This window comes from Ailuropoda melanoleuca, chromosome 2 (assembly GCF_002007445.2).
Source record: "Ailuropoda melanoleuca isolate Jingjing chromosome 2, ASM200744v2, whole genome shotgun sequence".
Taxonomy (NCBI): domain Eukaryota; kingdom Metazoa; phylum Chordata; class Mammalia; order Carnivora; family Ursidae; genus Ailuropoda; species Ailuropoda melanoleuca.
This window is the reverse complement of record NC_048219.1, coordinates 64900720-64919124: the sequence shown is the minus strand read 5'-3', so window position 1 is coordinate 64919124 and position 18405 is coordinate 64900720. Positions and strand designations below refer to the sequence as shown.

The 18405-nt window shown below is 39.0% G+C and overlaps 1 protein-coding gene across 1 annotated transcript in view; it reads right to left on the bottom strand.

Annotated features, from left to right (window-relative positions):
• Positions 1 to 603: 603 nt before the first annotated feature.
• Positions 604 to 18405, bottom strand: part of RWDD3 (RWD domain containing 3) — a 66019-nt gene continuing 48217 nt past the window's right edge. The window contains exons 8-11 of the transcript XR_004623319.1: positions 18025 to 18122; positions 9265 to 9431; positions 1400 to 1452; positions 604 to 1283 (exon numbers count right to left, since the gene is read on the bottom strand). The gene's annotated coding sequence lies outside the window, so the exon portion shown is untranslated. The remainder of the gene's footprint in view (positions 1284 to 1399; positions 1453 to 9264; positions 9432 to 18024; positions 18123 to 18405) is intronic.

Sequence of the window (18405 nt, the reverse complement as noted above, 5' to 3'; positions counted from 1 at the left end):
CCATGTGTGCACTCTCTCTCACTCTCTCTCTCAAATAAATAAATTACTCTTCCAAAAAAAAAAAAAATACCTGAGCTGAGATCAAGAGCTGGATGTTTAACCAACTGAGCCACCCAGGTGCTCCATATTACTTTACTTTCTAAAAGAACATGTGTTGCAGGACGCCTGGGTGGCTCAGTTGGTTAAGTGTCTGCCTTTCGCTCAGGTCATGATCAGGGTCCTGGGATTGAGTCCCCACGTTAGGCTCTTTGTTCAGCGAGGAGCCTGCTTCTTCCTTTGCCTGCTCTGCCTGCTGCTCCCCCTGCTTGTGTTCCCCCCTCTCTCTCTTTGACAAATAAATAAATAAAATCTAAAAAAAAAAAAAAGGAACATGTGTTACTTTTAATCATGATGAGAAACCTGTTTCCATTTTGAGAGAGAGGCCAAAACATTAACTCAGGAAGAGCTGTCAAGTTAAATTAATCACTACTTAAAATTTGTATTACTTTTATAGTGACTATTTACAAAACACGTAGAACTAACCATTGCTTCTCTATATGCTTTGCATACCTTATCAAATTTAATGCTCACAAAGACTTCATGAAGTTGGTGCAGTCCCCATTTTACTGACAAAACTGAAACGCAGAGAAGTAAACTAATTTACCCAAGGAGACAAAGCCAGTAGCTAATAGAGCTGCTCTGTAAACTCAGGTCTGTCTGAAGAAGTGGTCTGCCCACTATAACCTGTGGCCCACATTCCACCTGCCCCTGATTTTCTACAACCCATGAGCTGAGAATGGTTTTTACACTTTTTAAGTGTGGAAACAAAGGAAAAGAATACTTTATGACACATAAAAATTATGTGAAATTCAAATCTCAGTGTCCATCAGTAATGTTGTATTGGAACACAGTCCTGCCCATTTATTTAGATCTTCTCAGTGGCTGCTTTAGCACTACATTGGCAAAGTAGTTGGGAGAGAGATCACGTGGCCTGAGAAGCTTAAACTATTTACTATTTTGTTCTTTACAGAAAAAGTTTTGGCAACTCTGGTCTAAATTCCAAACACATTATTTGTCAAGGATCTTTCACTACCTATCCGGATACTGCCTAAAAATTATTGGATGCTGCTCCTAGGAGGTGTCTGGTGGCCCAAGCAAGAGTATTTCAGGAAAGAAAATAGAAGAGCACACACAAATTCATCTGGGGGGAATGGAGAGCAATAGAGGAGCTAAAAAAATGTCTGCAGCCATTCCACCCTGACTCACCTGATCTTAGAAGCTGGGTAGGGTTGGGCCTGGTAGTACTAGAATGGGAGGTGAGGTAAGAAAACGCACCAATTAATGACATCTGCTCAGGACGGAGTAGGGGAAAGGAATGGTTATTGGTTCTCGATGGCGTGGGGAGAGACCATTCACTTACATAAAATGTTAAGTTGAATTCCTGAACGCAAGATCACACATCATTCACAACACCTAGTGGGGGCAGAAAACTTTTTTGTTATAAAAAGTTTGGAAGTGAATCCTGCATGTTATTCTGTTTATAAAGGTAATCTAAAGAGGGGGGCCTGAGTGGCTCAGTTGGTTAAGTGTCTGCCTTTGGCTCAGGTCACGATCCCGGTGTCCTGGGATGGTCAGGCTCCCGGCTCAGGGGGCAGTCTGCTTCTCCCTCTCCCTCTGCCCCTACCCCTCCACTCCTGCTCTGTATCTGGCATTCTCTCTCTCAAATAAATAAATAAATCTTTAAAAAAAGATAATCTAAAGAAAGAAAAAAAAGGACATGGGTGAGGAGTAAAGAACAATCTATTAAAATTCTTATAACAGAAACTAAAAAACTTTGAATCAGTTTGTAAATATCAGAAGATAGTCTGCTTTTCACTCTACATAACAAATATGGCCTGTCAGATTGACAGCAACCCTAGGGAGTTTTCTCATGTATTCCCTGCTTCATTATACTAGTACTACGTTTACACCGTCCTTGGAAAATAGTTATCTACTATTTTCTCAAAAATCTCTTAAGACTGTACAATCACGTGTGTTCAGAAAAGAATTTCCCATAACCTTTATACTTAAGCGATGTGTCTAGTATAATCAAAATATCAACATTAAAAATAATTTCAATCAGAGAGATGGAACAATAAATCCATGACTTGTTTTTTTATTTCATCACTGACTTATTGTGTAGCTAAGATACATATGAATGTTATCTAGGCTTTGAGTTTTTTATTTATGAATCTAAGCAAATATGGAATATTTTAAGAATTGGACTTGGAAATTGTGTGAATTCCCTTATGGTCTCTGACAATAGATGTCAGGTAAGTACAGGGGATTCTCATCATGGTATCACTAGACTCTATTTCTCAAAGTTAAAAACATGAGCTCCCCTAAGAGAATTAAGGAGCCACTGGGCCACAGAAGAACGAGTAGTAGACAAGACAGAGTGTGAGTGCTCACTGCCACTTAATCTCTCAGCTTCTTCTTTCTCTACTTCTGAGCAGTTATGTGTATTAGATAATATTGAAGCCCTTCATGCACTAAGTGCTGTAAGATATGAGTTTGTGTTATTGTCCTTAATAATTGCCCTTCGGATCTCAAAGGCAACTGATTCAGAAACACAATGCATTGCGAAGACAGAGCCAGACCATCTTTAAGCAAGTTTCTGATGTCTGCTTAGGGTTAAGTAATCATGGCATATATTTCACACGCAGCATTACAAGCAGAAATTAAATAGGAAAAGGTTGATGGGTTGCAGGAAATAAAGAACATCTCGTTCTAAGTAACTCATGGTTTCTTTGTCTCGCTGGGTTGATAAAACTACAGTGGAGTCTTGATTGGAGATTGCATATTACCTGGCAGGCAGGTTAACCTTTCTACACTACAGGATTTGGGTTCAAAAACTGATGACAAAACCACCATGTGTCTAAAAACTGATCTTTTCAATTCTACTGTGTAAGTAGGTTGAAACTGCTGTGCCTGTTAATTAACCCCTGAATCCCGTCAAGATAATTGAAGCATAAACTTAAGATAAGATTTCTGTGGCAGACAAAGTAAAGAATTCCAGAGCACGTGGCTCTCCACCCTGTGCCCTCTTCCCAGCTCAGTCTGACAAAGAGCGGATTCCGCAGCCTTGGCCCAGAGCCACTGAAAGTAGTAAAGTGTACACTTGGAAACCAAATAAAAATGTAATGCCTCACACCATACTGTCAAACATATATTTTATGGATATCTGGTCTTACAGAATTTTCTTGTTCTCCCTGTATGTATTTTTTTGTGTAGAGAAAGGATAAGCAGATTCCATTGTTGTCTTTTCTCGTTTGGTTAAATGTTGTAGTATTAGGCCAATGATAAGATATCAACTACTTTTATTTAGAAATTATTTTAGTTATAGACAATGATCTGTTTGGCTTTGTTCAAAATCAGCTCCAGGATGATCCTTCTTATATTTCCATTAACTATGAAATTAAAGAGAGGAGGCAATTTTTAAAAGAGAAATAGTGCTTTTACCCTGAAACCCTAAGTGTTGAGTTTCTGCCTGCAGTGGGTTTTTTCAATTAAATTATAAACCATGGGTAATAGAGATTTATAATGGGAGTGCTGATACAATCTTAACTATAGGGAAACCATCCGACATGCTCTATGCTGTATATGGATGGATTATTTGCATTAAATTATCTTTAGGGAATGCAAACAAAACAAAGAAAAATGTAAAGCTTGTCGCATTATTAGCATAAAATCAAAGTCCTTGAATGCGTAATTGTTCCATACCCAAAGCATTAACGGATTTTATTCTTAGAGTTCAAAGACCTCCTAATTAATATGCAAAACGGCCTCATTTTGTAAGCAAGTTTGGTTTTTTTTTTCCCTTCTCAGCAAAGAGACGGTTCTTTGCTGGAGGAAAATACTATGAAGGGTAGAAAACACTAATATTGATATAAAAGCTCACACATCGTATAGCCAAAAACAATAACAACTAGATGCTATTAGAATATTTATTTTTCCTCAGTCTATGTATAACTATAAATTGTATAATACCTAGCTTTGGAAGATTAAGTGCACAAAATATAAAAAGAATGCAGTCTTTCTCTAGAAAAGAGAAAAATTTTGTACATTTTTTTAACTATTAAAAAGAAAGAAAATCCAATAGAAAGATAAATTTTGGACCTAGTAATATAAATTTAAATTATGTGACTCCAAATCCAATTTTACAAAGCAGTCCTCTCCAATTTACATGGCCCCAGTCACCAGGATTGTAAAAAGAAAAAAAAATTATTAAATTATACAATTTTTAAAAAAATGTACCAACAAATGGATGTTTTTTAAGAATTCTAACTTTTCAGAATGCTATCAGAATACTATAATCCTTGGAAATGATTTACTGGGTTATTTTCTTTAATAAATTTCTTTCCAGTATGGACAGTACAGAACAACTGATTTTTATTCTGAGTACTTTTGTATTTTTAAATAATTTATGCTCTTTAGAGTATTTGACATATGTTGTAAATCAAAGTATAACCACCACAACATTGTCGTGTTTTAGAAAATGTAGTAATTTCTCTTAACCAAGAAATAATGTTCCGATGAAAGAGATATGAGGTCTTAAAATACAGTGCAGTGTCTAATGTGTCTTACTCATTTGAGCAATGGCACATGAATCTACAGGACTCAACCTCCAGCTGTCACACCAGGCTCGCTGCCTGATTAGGCATAATCCTCCCCTAATAGTCAGTATTCATGAGGCCAATGTTGATTAAGAAACTGCTATGTGCCAGGGAGTGTGTTGGGCTCCCCATCATTACCTTTATCCCATTTGGGTTTCATATTTATATTTTGCATTTATATTTATACACATTTATATTTACCAATGGTAACCTGCTATAGCTAGTTTTGAGATTATCCCATTTAGCAGTGCATTAAACCGTTAGTCAGAATGTTCAAGATATAAATTCATGCCAAGCATTTTAGATAAAAAGTTATTCTTTCCAAAAGTCTTCTAGGGTTAGTGAAGAAGGAAGGATAACAATTTATTAACGTCTTTTTTCAAGTTCTTAACACGTAATCAATACTCAGCAAATGAGAATGAATGGTTAGATGACAATATTAAACCATAAACCACTTGACTCAAAATTTAAAAAAGGAATGTTTAGAATGGAAGTTTAAAAGTTATATCTTAAAATGGAAGAAATACAGATTACATATTTAAAGCTTTACTTTGAATGTGAAAATAGTTCTACTTATTAAAATGCCTTGTCAATAGGAGATTCCACTTTTGTCTCATTAAATAAGTATGCACAGGTTAAAAATGACATTTATCATACACTTAAAAAAAAAAATCATGTTCCAAAAAGACTTGATTATTTAAATCTTGTTCAACATAATGGCTGAGTTTAAAAATATTTTCACACTTTTACCAAGTAAAAAAATATCAGCCTCTTTGCTAACTCTGTAGACACAAAAGTTGAAATCAAAGTTGTTAATGACAGGGAAAAAAAACCTCTTTGCTTATTTTTTGTATTTTTAAATGGAATGTAACAAAGCTTTTCATTTATAAAGCCCTTTACAGTTTACCAAATGTTTTCACACAAGCCACCTTCTTTTAAGGGACTTAGGATGCTTCTGTGAGAAATTACTACCCACAGATCACTACCCATGACAGTTCTATTGGATTTCTAGCTAGTTAAACCACATCTATAATATAGAATTCAATTCTGGGTGCCACATTTTTAAGAGGGACTTTGACCAATTAGGATGTAACGAAAGGCAAATGTCCAGGTGAATAGGAGAAGCTATAATTTTTGATAAATTATTCAAGCAACTTGGGAAGCAAAGAATAAGAAAAGGTATAATATCTGCTTTCAAATATTTGAAGGGCTGTCATGGAGAGAATCGTATACTAATTCTGTGTTGCTCCAAGGCCAGAACTAGGATAAAAAGCCGGAAGTTAAAGAAGGCAGATTCTGATTCAATGCAAGAAGGAACTTTTTATCCACTTGTGCTGTCCAGTAACAATAATGGCTGCCTCATAACAGTGATACCAGCCTCTGGAGGTTTTCAAGGAGACGTTGGATATCTGTCAAAGTTACAACTTTTTAAAAATTCCTGCGCTGGATAGGGAGTTGAGCTAAAACTACGTTTCTGTCTAAGTCTCAGATTCTACTTTTCTAGAGAAGGTGAAATACGCAAATGCAATGTAAAGGATTTTTATTGTGTGTTCATTTCTCTAATAGGATGTTTTTAAGGTGTTTTTTTTAAATAAATGTAAGACTCTGTGATACTCAGAGTGCTTGCTCCCGACTAAAAAGAGTCATTTAGCCGCTTAAAACACCTAATACGTATGAAGAAAGTTTCAGGCATTAGATCATGTACGTTCTATTCATACATAAATAATTGCAATCATAAGAAAACAGCTTTCATTTGTGAAGAAACCCTATGAACTTACAATGTATACTTGAGTATATATTTAGGGTTAATTATACAAATCAAGAATAAAGAAGAGTCTCTCTCCTCTCTAAAGCACCGGAACAGAATGGAGCAGATATTTCCCTGGAGATTGTAGCTATTGGAAAATAATTGTTTGCTTGGCTCCGTGAGGTCTCCTTGTATTATATATAGGACCAAGGAGGTAATATAATTCTCTTCCAAATGAAGATGTATAAGCCTATGTCTTAAAGTCCTGGTTTTGCTACCAGATGTATGAATGCTCTTATGTAAGTTACTTCAGTACCTTGCTTTAAAAAAAAAAAAAAAGGAATTGGATTAAACTATCTTTTTAGTACCTCCTAGATGTAAGGTCTATGACTTCTATATACACGCTACCCCAGTCAAGCAGTCAAACACTGTCAACCTGAAGGAACAAACTATGAACCTAAAAAAGAATTTGTAAAGCCTACAATTGTGAGTATGAATGGAAATAACAAAAAGAAGAAAGAGATGAAGCTTAAGAAGATATGTTGTGATTGGCTGTCACTCTCCATGGATGATGATGGCTCTAAAAGCTAAGCCCTGCTGCCCTAAAGTCATAAAATTTGGAGGAAGTGGTAAGAAAGGGAGAAAAGAGACAGCAAAGGGGGAAAAGGCAAAAAAAAAAAAAGGAGAGAGGAAAGAAATCAATAAGCAGCCAACCTCTGCGATGGCAGAGATTAAGGGAAGGATCAGAAATGGTGTATAGGAAAAACAGACAGAGGGGAAATGGAGCAGAAGGAGCAGAAAGAAAAAGGAGGAATCAACACTTGGTGGAATGTGAAGCAATGGGGTACCTGTGTAAAGTGGAAGTGGAGGCTCATTCACCTCAACAGCCCAGGACCCAACTTTCCTGTATCACAGGAGGCTGGAGCGCTGGCTGTTAGTGATGATCCCCACGCCACGAGCTTAGATCATGTTCCATCCATTCTGTTCATCAGATGAGTGCAAAACATCTTTAAAATGTTTTCATCTCAAAAATGTTTTCAAAAGAGCCTTGTTAATTAAGGAACTGAACTTTGGATCGTGGGGAACCTTATTCATCCAAGCTAAGTGAGTTGCTCCCTGGTGCATGGAGTGGGTTCACACACAGATATTCATGGATGATTTATAAATAGATATAAAGAACTTCATGCTGAGGGACTAGAACAAAGCTCTAGCCATAAAGAAATCAAATACATTCCGCCCTTCTTTCTATTCTCTTTCTACTTGGATTTCTTGGGAATTCATGTTTGTGTGGGCTGACGGTGTAAATCCAGCCGTGGGCTTAAAGAAAACCAAGAAGTGAGCAAAAATTAAATCTGCAGACTTTTCTCCATTTCTTCCCCTGCATGTTATTTTCACAGGAATTTGTGTCTTTTGGAAAACTCCAAGCAAAATCTTAAGTCATTTAGGCTGTCTGGAGATATTAGCACCACGTAAATTTCCAATCATTATTAGTAATAATTCTGAGAAACAGAAAGATGATAACAACAAAAACAAAAGCACACACATTTGGACACCTGCATGGCCCAGTTGGTTAAGCATCTGCCTTCGGCTCTGGTCATGATCCCAGGGTTCTGGGATTGAGTCCTGCATAGGGCTCCTTGCTCAGCAGGGAGCGTGCTTTTCCCTCTGCCTGCAGCTCCCCTTGTTTGTACACACGTACATGCACGCTTTCTAACAATTAAATAAATAAAATATAAAAAAAAAACCCAAAAAACAAAAATGAAAGCCTGCCAAATTGACATGTACTTTAATAGACACATGGGAACATAAACTATGAATGTGCCAAGGTGATATTTCCCTGAAAACAGTAAAAGCATATTTATCTATATGATGTCGGATGGTATTTCTCACACGCATCTCCCCTCACGTGTTCTTGTATCCCTTACCCAGCCCCAACAGCTCCGGCCTCCCACCTCCTCTAATGACAGGAAATGGCTGCTGGAAGTTGAACCCAGGTCAACAGAGGAATGAAATTCTTAGGCCACGTGTTTTGAAATCTTACTTCGAATTAAGAAAATCTACGTTTCTAAGAACTCCAGGCAACAAATTGAAGCCATACTAAGGCATCTGGACAAATTCACAATCAGTCACGTTTTAGCTTCTATTATTTTACTAGGATTCAATCTTCAGATCCATCAAGGCTGGATTGGATGGTATATGATAGAAAACTGAAAAAGGGACTGAAAGCCAAAAAGGTATATTCTTTCACATTAAAAAAACATTCAGAAGGTAGCTCCTAGTTTCTGCTCCATTTTCACCCTCAAGCTCTCGTCGTAATCCAAGATTGCTGCTGGCCTTTCAGCCACTGTGTCCAGGGTCCAGGCGGCAAAGGGAGGAAGGACCAAGGCGCGGCTCAGAGTGAGTCAGCGCCTTGAAGAGCCTCCCTGGAAGTCACACAGCACTCTCCCTTACTCTGAATTTAGTCTTATGGCCATAATTAGCTTCAAGGGGAGCTGTAAAATATAGTTTTTATTCTAGACAGTAATGTACCCAGGTAAAAATTACTAAGAAATTACTTAGAAAATTATTAAGAAAAATTTATTAAGAAAGAAGGTTAGATGGAAATTAGGTAAACACCTAGTGACCTCTACCATCACTAGCTTTTCTCTCTCCAAGGGAGGGGGAGATGAAAAGGGTTTGGGGGAGCTATTTTGGGAGAGAGACAGCAGGGCCTGGAGATAACCAGAACCAACCTGAAAGGACCAAGTACACAAAAGCAAAAGTAGTGTTCAGAGACCTCCCCCTCCCTGAGGGGGCCCAGGGACACTTCAGTGAGCCCCAAGAAAGAGCATAGGAACAGAATCTGTGCTCTCCCACGATCCAAGCTCCAATCGAGTATCTCACCAGTGCAGAAGTGCTGTGTTAGTCGGTCTACCCACTGGTTTCTGGCAAGGTCTCCCAATGGCTGGCTGTTAGTGTTCCAGAAAGAGTGTGCCCCTCTAGGCCCTGAGGCTTGCCATGATCTGGGTGGTCAGTGTCCCTTACAAGGCCTCTGGACATTCAGAATTCCCCTGAAACAGAAATTATGACACTAAACAACAAGATGGACCCTGTGATCATAGGTTTTGTTTTGAGTTTTTAAATGTACATTCATAGACACACAAATCAGTCTTTCCAGAATCCAAAGGTGGAGTTGAAATTTCTCTAGTAACACCATTTGTATTCATTTCACATAACTCAATATTTACTGAGCTTCTAATAAGCAAGTTTCTACCCTCAGAAAACTTCCAATCTAGTAGTGGGGACAATAAAAGCACATTTAAAACTATAACATAAAGTACAGAATGTACCAAGAAAAAGCAAGGAAGAACAAGCAGAAGATGAAAAAGGAAGAACTAACCTCAATGGAGTCCTACTATGGGTCTAACACCGTGCAAGGTGCATTTGCAACATTATTTAATCCACTGAAAAGTCTAAGGGATAAGGAAGTGGGATTATTCTCATTTCCATATGGGAAAATTAAAGCTTGCTACAAGAATTCAGACCAAAGAACAGTTACTGATCCCAGAATGGGGATCAAACAGTTTATAGAGGGGAAACATTCTGAAAACAGAAAAAAAGATCAGCAGATAGCTGGCAGAAGAATGGACAAGAGGAAAGGACATTTCAGGAAGAAGGATGAGCCTGAGTATACGCAGAAGAAAAAATAAGATGTTGTTAACTAGTTTAGGTAGGTCAAAACGATATGTAGAAGATGAGTGGAAGATAAAACCAGAAAACAATGCTTTGTGGTCAAATTGGGAAGGCATTTGAAAATAGCAGAGTGAAGAGTTTATAACTAACCCAGTAGGAAATGGGAGTGAAAGGGTTACCTGAGGAAGATATACCTAGTTCAGATCTACCAAGTCTTTTCCACAATTTCACAAGCAAAAGTTCTGAAAATAAAAAATGCAGGACATTGTTTTGGTTCTTTTTTGATACTTTACTTGGAGGCAAAAGCCAATCTCATCTGAACTTATCTGGCATTTAAGTTTACATGAACAATACAAGACCATTAATACTTTTTATTTATCCTACTTAAAGTGATTGTTCATACATTTCACTGCAGAAAAACAATATTTGACTACAGGACATTGCCCCAGTCCCCATTAGGGAGACTTTGTAATATAAGATATCTTCTCCACATTACCTTTCTAAAACTCTAACAATTGAAAAGAAAAAATCTGCATTCTGAAACACATCTGACCCCAAGTTTTATATGAGGGATTATTAATGTATAGGATCGGTCAGGAGGAGAACAGAGGTGAGAATACGAGGTTGGAGACCTCCAATAGTCCTGTCCAGAAAAAAAGAAAAGAACCTGACATACAGTGTATCCATGAGAATGGAAAGGATGGGAGAATAGAAGACTCAGTAGAAGCTAGATTTGGCAGGTAATTGGATGCAAAGAAGTGAAGAAGTCAATGGAAAATCCAGGATTAATCCTGGGAGCCCAATGACAGTTTTGGTAACAGTAACAACAACAACAACAAATGGGATCATTTGTTTTAATCACAGTGGATTTAAGGTGTTCTCAGGACATCTAGGTTGTAAGATCAGGCAGAGTTAGAAATGTGTGTATAGAGTTCAGGAGAGAGGTCAGGACCTGAGGCGTAAACTTGAGCCATTGCTACAGAGAGGAGATACGCAAATGGATAAAATTCCCAAGTAATAAAGAAGTGAAAAACATGTAATTCCAGTAATTTCCTTTATAAATTACTGTTATTGGATAGATTGTTTCATGAACTGAAAGTTTCTACCCCTTTGTAAAGCCACATTACTATCTGAAGATATAACCCAAAACTATTCTTATTGTCTTTTCATAGTAGACACTCAATAGCTGCTTGATGGATGAATGAGTGAGTGAGGGCAAGGCAAGACCATTTTGATGATCCAGACAGACTCAGATGTAAAAGTTGAAATACGTAAAGGGAAAATTCTAGAGAAGAGATGGACAACATCAAGTTAACATCAAGGTGAATTACATTAGCCAGATGAAAAGGGTTTCAATATCCTCTGGAGGGGTCTTGATGTTAGGAGAATATCTAGAAAGCATGGGGTTACCGCTCCTTCTTCAGCATCTTGACCTAAGGAAGCAAAAACGAGTTCCACCCACCCCAGTGGATCAGGGGCATCCTACTTAAAGAGGTCCTCACCGCTGTACATATTAATGTGCATATTCACATTTTGAAGTACAAAAGGCTCTTGCCTTGATCCAGTGGCCAAGGTCTCTGAACTTCCCTTGTGGCAAACCACCCTATAAATCTTTAGCCAATGCAAAAACTTTTTAATTTCACATCAAGAAAAGTCATGCATCAGAGGCTAACTAAATGTTTGCCTGTCCCTTTTTCCCATCATGGGAATACAGGAAACCTACATTTCCTAGCTTCCCTTGCAGTTAGGTTGCGGCCATGTGACCAGGTTCTGGCCAAAGGAATATGAGAATAAATGAAAATTGCCACTCCCAAGCTGGATATAAAATATCCCACACAATCAACCTCATTCTCTATCTTTGCTCATCAGCTGAGGAAGGCTGAAGCTCCTGTGGAGAACACTGAGAAAGTCCTAGGAAACATGGGGACCACAAGACAAAATGGGTCTAGGTCCCCATATCAACACTGGAGTTGAGCCCGCTGAAGATGTGCCTGATCTCCAGGAGGCTCTGGCATGAGGAAGAAGGGAACATCTGCTAATCTAACCCCCAACGATGGACGCCTGGGTGGCTCAGTAGGTTAGGTGTCTGCCCTTGGCTCAGGTCATGATCCCAGGGTCCTGGGATCAAGTCCCACATCGGGCTCCTTGCTCAGCAGGGAGGCTGCTTCTCCCTCTCCCTCTGACTGCAGCTCCCCCTGCTTGTGCTCTCTCTCTCTCTTACAAATAAATAAATAAAATCTTAAAAAAAAAAAAAAACCCAATGAGAGGTGGGGGGTGTTGACTACAGCACATGGGGAGTTCTAACTAATGTGGGTCACATCTTCATGACTCAAGAATTGAGTCTATAATGGGCATATCTATAAATCAACGTAAAACAACAGGATCAGAAGATGAAACAACTTTTGTGGACTTGTTTTCTCTCTTCTGGAGAAAAAAGAGTTTTAGTGTACTAAACACACAAAAAAAGAGCAAACTGAACATCACTCCCTGTATCTGTAGAAGTAAACACTTTCTCTGTCATGCTTGTACCTCTTTTATATCTGAAACTGAGTCAGTTATTTATTTTTGTGATTATATAATCAAATCCAGTCAAGAGAAAATCTGAACTGCTCTCTGTTATTAGCTTGGATGAGCTGGTTTTATCTTATAGCTTCTCTTTATTTGAAATGCTCATCTTTGTGTCAGATTCTTGGTACCCCCAGGAGAAAAAAATATATTATTACCAGATTTAGTAACATTTACTGAGCATTTACTGTGTACCAAGGACACTGCCAGCATCCTCACAAGCACCCTATGAGATAGGCTCCAATTTAGAGATGAGAAAATTAAGGCAGAGAAAAGTTCTACTTGTTTCCAAGGCCACCTAGATCATAAATTGTTTAGGCAGATTAGGATCTGTTCACTCTCACTATAGAAGCTGCTCTCCTGGGGCCCCTGGGTGGCTCAGCTGATGACGTGTCTGCCTTCAGCCCAGGTCATGATCTTCGGGTCCTGGGATCGAGCCCCATGTCAGGCTCCCTGCTCAGTGGGGAGTCTGTTTTTCCCTCTCCCTCGGTCCTCCCCCGCACCCCCGTCCCCGCTCATGCTCTCACTCTCTTGCTTTCAGATGATAGATAGATAGATAGATAGATAGATAGATAGATAGATAGAATCTTAAAAAAAGAAAAGAAAAGAAAAGAAAAAGAATCTGCTCTCCTAACCACCTTAGCTTATTTTCTTCCTTGACGCAGTTTTGGATGCTCATTTTCCCAGGGTTGTCTCTATCACATAGTAACCATTTTCCTGGAGACAGAATTCCAAATTGGCTGTGAAGCCAGTTACTTTGATTATGATCTGGTCACCTTCCTAAATGCATGGAAATTTCGAAATCACTAGCACTTTACAACACAGCTTTCCTAGGTGCATGAAAGGTCTACTGCTACAGATTAGCAGAGGCTAATCCCGCCCCCCGCCCCCCGCCATGACGGAGAAACAGGATTGTCAAACCTATCAGAAAAAACTAGATTGGAGTTCACATAGAAAGGAGTACAATTCCAGAACTCCCCCCTAATAACACTTCATAACAATGAACTGAGGAAACACAAGTTTAGAGCTCTAGAAAGATGTCCCAAAGCAGGTGAGTTCACTTTTTAAAAAAATCAATATATGTCTTTGAGTGTACATTTTTTATACTCCTAGGGTAGTAGAAATGTAGCTTTTTGTGGAATTTATTACCGTGGCCAGTTCTGACTCAAGAGGAGCCATTCAGGCCAAAGAAAACTACAGTTTGTCAAGTTGTTAACTTGTTTTGTAAGCGGTATCTTTCTTACCAATGCTACCACAGATTCATACCAGTCTTTAATGTTTTGTAGCCTTGGTACATGGTAAGAAGAAACCACAATGAGTTAAGCAGCTACAAACCGAAAGCCACATTCCTCACCTCTAGAAGCAAAGCTACGGGGGCCTTCTTGAGAGGTGTGATGGCTAATTGTATGTGTCAACTTGACTGTGTCACATTGTCCACATATTTGGCCAAACATCATTCTGGATGGTCCTGTGAGGGTGTTTCAGGGTGAGATTTGCATTTAAATTGGTGGACTTTGAGAAAGCAGATTGGGGCCTCCATACTGTGGGTGGACCTCATCCAATCAGTTGCAAATGGAAATAGAACAAAAGGCTGACCTCCCCGAAGCAGGAGGGGATTCTGCCAGGAGACTGCCCGCAGTCTTCAGCTGCATTAGGGGCTCTTCCCCTGGGCTCCACACTGACAGCCTTCCACACACACTACAACATCCGCCCTTACTAAGTCTCCAGCCTGCCAGCCCATTCCGCAAATTTTGGGTTTGCCAGCCTCCACGATCACTTGAGCCAATTCCTTAAAATAAGTAAATATATACCCCATTGGCTCTGTTTCTCTGGAGAAACCTGACTAATCGAAGAGGGATGGAGGAGTAAAGCAACATCACTTCAGGTGATCTGAAGAAATTGAAACCTATGATCCAGGTTGTTTGGAAAAAAAGCAATCTAGTCCCAAATCAAACGGTGGAAAGCAAACTGACTTAGGCATTTGATGACCTGAAATGACCAAGTGATCAAAAATGAAGATTCCATTCCCCAACTTTTCTCATTTCTTGATCATTTTTGTACATTTGGCAGTTTTACCATCTTTAGATGTTTTTGTCTGTTTTTCATAATATGGGAGAATTGCTCCTATTTTTAATCTGTTTATTTCAAATTCATTTTTCTGCCCTACGCATTCTATAGTAGTGACACTTGAAATGTAGTTTTTTGTTTCTCAAATTCAGACATCGGTGCATCAACTGCCAGACAAATTAAGCTATCTTACCACGATTCCAAAATTGTTAACATCTTCATCCTAGATAGCTCTATGCGTACAAGTATTTGAATATTGCATTTTCCCTTTTGTATGAAAATACGTAAAAAACAGCAAATTAAGGAGTCAAAAATAATGCTAACAAGCAGAAGTGTCATAAAGTTAGCATACCAGAAGTGTCATAAAGTTAGCATACCTGAAGTATGAGGGAGATCATTTGGCCTGCGGAGACAGGTGGATGTACAGCTTCTGTGGCGGAACAAGCCTGCACTCAGTTGAATCTATTTCAAACAGGCCACATGCCTTTAGGCCTCGGGTCTTCTGCACTTAGAGTTCCTGCTGCCTGGAACTCTCCGCTGCACGCTTGGTCCCTTTCGTTCAGGTATTGGTTTAAATGCCGTGCCCTTAGAGAAGATTGCCCTAACAACTCTACTTACAATAGCCTATCATTTTGCACCTACCTTCCAAATTTTCTATGTGGCTGAGCCAAGCTTTAAGATCAGAGAAATTGCTATTAATTATAAAGATTTAAGAATTACCTTCAATTTTTTCTTATTTACTAAAAATATTGTAAGAACTCTGGCATTTTTAAAAGCCAAGCCTACTTTTACAGAAGAAAAAATATAGAAATATACAATAAAGTAAGTGTAGAGCTTAATGAATGACTATAATGGAATGTCTGAGAAATGAGCACCTGGTCAGGAAAGAGAACATAGCCATCTCCTCCTACCAAAAAAAAAAAAAAAAAAAAAAAGTCTTTACGTGCAACCCCAACCACAACCCCATTTTTACCCCCTACAGGCAACTGCCATGCTGACTTCTATTTTAGAATCATATGGTACGTATTCTTTTGTGTTTACTTCATTTGTGGAATCTTGCTTTTATAAAAGGAATCCACGTTGTTCTATGTGGTTATACTTCACTCACTTAGTTTGCTCTATCGTAGTCCATTGCATGAATATATCACAATTTACTTATCCATTCTGTGTTGATGGATGTTGGGTTGCTTCATTTGGGCTAGTAAAAATAATATTGTTATGGACATTCTTGTATGGGTAACCTCACACATTTATGTTTCTGTGATGTATATACCTAGAAGCAGATACATACCTAGAAGGTTATAGGATATGGAATTGTCAGTTTTTCTAGATTGTATCAAACTGTTTGTTCAGAGTAGTTGGGTCAGTTTATACTCCTGCCACGGGTGTGTCAGTGTTGGCATTGCTTCACCTCTTTGTCCACTCTTGTTATTATCCATCGTTTAAATTTTAGCTCTTCTAGTGGGTGGCTAGTGATATCCTTGCAGTTTTAATTTGCATTCCCCCTAATTACTATTGACATTGAGCACCTACGCATACTGTTTTGGCCATTTGGATAATTTCAGTTGTGAAGTATCTATTCAAGATTCTTTTGCCCATTTTTCTTTTTCTTTTTTTTTTTTTTTAAAGATTTTATTTATTTATTTGACAAAGATAGAGACAGCCAGCAAGAGAGGGAACACAAGCAGGGGGAGTGGGAGAGGAAGAAGCAGACTCATACAGAGGAGCCTGATGTGGGGCTCGATCCCATAATGCCGGGATCATGCCCTGGGCCGAAGGCAGACGCTTAACCCCTGTGCCACCCAGGCGCCCCTGCCCATTTTTCTATTGGGTTGTGTATTTGTTATATTCTAGAAATGAGACCTGTATCAGTTAGATGTTAAATGTCTTTTCCCATTCTGTGGCTTATCTTTCCATGACCTTTAATGATACCTTTTGATGAATAGAAGTGTTTTATTTTAATGGAGTCCAATTTACCAATCTTTCCCATCAAGATGTTGCTTTTGTGTCCTGTTTAGGATCTGAAGGTCAAGAAAATATGCTTCTGTATTTTCTTCTAAAATATTTTTGCCTTTCACATTTTGGTCTCTAATCCAACTGGAATTAATCTTGGTTATGATGTTAGGTAGGAGCAAAATTTATTTATTTTTTTTCTCCATGTAGGTACTCAATTTTTCCAGGACCACGTTCTGTCCTTTCTAAGTGTGATTCCTACAACATCCCCATTTAACTCACCAGTTGGGCTTGGCAGAAGCAGATGAGTCTCAGAGAATGGCTATAGAATACCAAATTTAGGTAAGTAATTGACTCCAATCATAATTGCTATTCCAGATGCGGTCTTATCCTGCAGCAAATCAACATAGCCCTGAGTTCGTGGTATCCAGCTCTGGATCTGGGAAATGCTTTTTCTCAAGATCCATTTGTAAGGCCCACTAGAAGCAGTTTGTTTTTACCTAACAAGTACAGCCTGACACTTTGACTTCACGGCTATATTTTACTTTGGGACTATGTCAGCTCTCTGGCTCTGGGTCATAATTCAGTATTCAAGGACTTCATTTATTTTAACATCCCTCTGAACATCATGCCGATTAGACCTGGTGAGCAGAAAGTAGCAAGTACTCTAAATACCGCATCCGAAAGAGGGAGATAAAAACCTATGAAAATTCAGAAGCCCATCAGTATGGTGAAGTTTTTAGGGCTCCAGTGTTTCCAGGTATATCCCAGGATACCCCAAGTTGCTTCCCCTTGTACTCCTGCCACTGAAGTACAATGCTCCCCAGGCATCTTTGGATTCCGGAGGCAATATATTTTGTATTCGAATGTGATTTTCTGCCCCATTTGACAATTAACCCTTGGAGGTGCCTGTTTTGAGTGGGGTCCAGAGCAAGAAAAGGCTATGGATCCAAACTGCAGTACAAGCTGCCTTGCTGCATGGACCTTGCAACCCAGAAGACCCAATGAAGCTCAATGTAGTTATGGCCCGTGGTGATGCTATATAGAGCCCCTCATAAGCACAGTGGAACTCAGGGTTTTAAATCAAAGCCACGCCCTCTTTTATGTATTAGTATCCTTCTCTTGAAAAAGTACCCCTAGCTTGCTCCTGGATCTTGGATGAAATTGAACACTTGACTGTGGAACACCAACTGACCATGTGACCAAAGCTACCTGTATCATGAACTGGGTATTATTTCATCTGGGTAATCTTAAATTTGAGTAAGTACAATTCGCACAAGATCAAGCTCAAGCAGGTCCTGAAGGCACAGGCAAGCTATGTGATCAAGTGGCTCAGAGGCCTACAGCAACTGTGACACAGCTTCTTCTTGCTGTCATGGGGAGTACCTGTAACTTGTTAACCGAGGAAGACAGAACTCAGGCCTGGGATATGGACGGTTCTTCACAATTTGCTTCAGCAATGACCATTCCAGTCTAGAGTGTTTCTGAAAGGTGAAAGTGACATCTTCTCAGTGGGCAGAACTTTGAACAGTACTCCTGGCTGTCTACTTTGTCTAGGTAAAGAAATGTCCATGGTGTAGATCTACAGTATTTCATGGGCAGTGGGTAATGTTGGCCATGGAATCAGTCACTTTGAAAGAATGAGATCAAGAAGACTAACAACAGGGAGATCTGAGGCAGAGATACATGAATGGGCCCCTCAGGATGAGCACAAAATATGAGGATATCTGTGTACCATGTGATGTTTATCAAAGGGCAACCACTGTG